Source organism: Montipora capricornis, chromosome 7 (genome assembly GCF_036669925.1).
Source record: "Montipora capricornis isolate CH-2021 chromosome 7, ASM3666992v2, whole genome shotgun sequence".
Classification (NCBI taxonomy): domain Eukaryota; kingdom Metazoa; phylum Cnidaria; class Anthozoa; order Scleractinia; family Acroporidae; genus Montipora; species Montipora capricornis.
Genome location: NC_090889.1, coordinates 38,129,982 through 38,132,481, shown reverse-complemented (window position 1 = coordinate 38,132,481; position 2,500 = coordinate 38,129,982). Strand labels below are relative to the sequence as shown.

Here is a 2,500-nt window from a genome sequence, read left to right as displayed (position 1 = left end):
GGATCGTCTTTGAACCCTCGTCGAGTAATAACTGAAAGAGTTCTGTTCGCTTAGGATTTACTTAAAGACCATTCCCTGTTTCAAGACATCGAAAAGGTAACAGAATCAGTCATGCTGTATTCTTACTTGAGCTCATTTGAAAAATGAAAGCAGTGTCGCGCGTGATTTATTACGAACGCCGTAAATACCGGCCGAAGTGTTACATTTTAAAGTGTCTGCCATACCTGATAATCGTGTTCGTTGAACTTATAAATGCAAACGCGAATCTGTAATCATCAAGGTGAAAAGCGTTGAGAAAAAAATTGGGGCTACTAAGATAAAATTGCTCAATATCGTCAGAAGAACAGCGTGTGTTTCTTTGTCGGACTCGTTTGACATCAACCTCGTGGTTTCAAAATATATGCAATACGGAATCAAAGTAGATTATGACAACTTAATCGTTGTTGACGCGTAAGTAAACGCTGTCTTGGGACGTTAAAAGCTATCCAGGCAACAACATACAACATAGACATCATTGTAGCTTGAAGGTTGTTCAGGAGTGGCAAAATTCAGGAGAAAACCGCGGCCGGCTCAATTCATCTCCCCCATCAGAGCATCCGTCACGGAGCTAGATCGTTGTAAATACCACAGGTGATCGTCGTGGCAAATGCTCGCTTTAAGAGAATTATATCAAGCGTCAAATGCGTCGAAGTAATTTACGCCGCACATCGAGTTATAATCAGGAAACGTAGAATTTTCCAATGGGCTTGAAACGGGTTAATGTGACTCACCGATGAACAAACCTATCGAAGCGACGTAACTCAAGTTTTATTTCATGTTAGTGAAGTCGAGTTGCAAATTTTAGTCTGGAGCCTTTGCATATATTTTGTGTGCGTCGAAAGTTTCTTTTTTTTAGTTTCAATGTAAAAGAGCGAGTTAGAATGATATTTTCAAGGCCGTTTTGTTTTTCTTAGACGTATAGTTTTGTAAGTTTTTGTAAGAATAAGGAAGGAATGGAAATTAGGATATTCACGCTTTTATAGGCGTTGATATGTTGTTAATAAGAACTTCTCAAGTGTGTTTTAATTGCGTTGGTGTCCTTCCAACCTTTGCATTTTCTGCAGTGGACTTTCTGTTTCTATGCTGGCCACCTTTATGGGTAACTCATGCACGCCGCCATCCAATATCAGTTGCCATGGCCACCCAACAATTTTTGGCTATTTCTTTTAATGTCATTACCTCAAACTGAGGAGAATTATTTATTTTGTGAAATTATTGAGTTTTCTTTCAGTTGACATTTGTAAAATCTGTTATAAATGCACTCAATATTGTTTACTTTTATCGTTTTGTACGTTCCTTACGTACCTGTTATATGACTTCCTTAAACATTTATATTTATGACATATATTAATAGTAGGATTCACTCCTTTCAAGGCAAAAAAATGCGTCGTTTTGGCTGTGAAAATCATGGAGTCTATTGAGAAAAAAACAACCACTGACGAGCGAGTAACGAATTAGACCTTAAATAAGTTAAAGTGACCAAACAACAAGAAAAAAGCACGAGAACATTTCGCTTCGCTTTAATGCAGCTGTGCCGTAGGAACTGTCAGTGTCATGTCATTCACATAAGAATAGAGTTTAACGCTGCCTGATATGTGCAAAGCCCTTGAAAATCGGACAGTCTCAGCTCTTTAATCAACTGGCATTGACTCTAAGCCAGAATGATCCTTTTGGGCAACTGGAAGCCTGGCGAAAAATCATGCAGGCTTTCAAGCTATCATTGTTGAATAGCATGGTTGAATGCAGAAGGAGAAAACAAGCGTTGAACTTACGTTGGTGTCAAACGGTTTCGACATACTTGGTGCAACGAAGGTGAATGAATTTTGATCACATCCGTGAGATGTTGGAGTAACTGCAGAATACCCAGCCACTGTTGTGATCTTTTTATTTTATTTATTATTTCTTTTTTTTTTTGGGGGGGGGGGGGGGGGGGTGGGCATAGTTTGTAGAACGAACCATCACAATGCATAATAATACACGCCGTTCATACGCAAACAAATGGCCGGGTATTCTGCAGTTAGCTCGGATGAGTTTTGGACAATAACATGTAAACCACCACCATCTTGGACACAAAAAATTAAAGTTGAACTTTAACAGCGGATTCTGCAACTTACGTTCCGCAGAGTTCTAGAATGAACGATTAAATAAGTTAATTTAATTAACTATTTACAATCGGCCGTAATTTCAACATAAATTGGTTTTCAAATTAGCCGTGTTCCTATCTAGTTTAATATAAGAAATACGAGCTAAAGTATTCACAACAAATAGCAATTAATCACAAGAACTAAAAACTTATAATTCCAACTAATTCTAATATCATACAATAACTGGATACTTCGAAAGAAAAAGTACCCATTTACCTAGGGTGTTGATAAAGTGGAGACAGATCGGCAGTCAAGGCCAATATGATTGATTGGCAACCAACTATATTCATTGCTTACAGAATGCTAATTTTAATGTC

General features: G+C 37.9%; 2 protein-coding genes across 5 annotated transcripts in view; one reads left to right on the top strand and one right to left on the bottom strand.

The window, feature by feature from the left end:
• Positions 1–2,500, top strand: part of LOC138057128 (uncharacterized) — a 23,546-nt gene that overhangs the window by 10,127 nt on the left and 10,919 nt on the right. Inside the window, exon 1 of one of the 4 annotated variants that reach the window (XM_068903191.1) lies at positions 1–96. This exon is cut by the window's left edge and continues 42 nt beyond it. The exons of the other annotated variants lie outside the window; for them this stretch is intronic. The gene's annotated coding sequence lies outside the window, so the exon portion shown is untranslated. The remainder of the gene's footprint in view (positions 97–2,500) is intronic. 4 annotated transcript variants of the gene reach the window in all.
• The window catches only part of LOC138057129 (lactadherin-like), a 23,441-nt gene that overhangs the window by 19,548 nt on the left and 1,393 nt on the right, over positions 1–2,500 (bottom strand). The gene's annotated exons all lie outside the window — the stretch shown is intronic.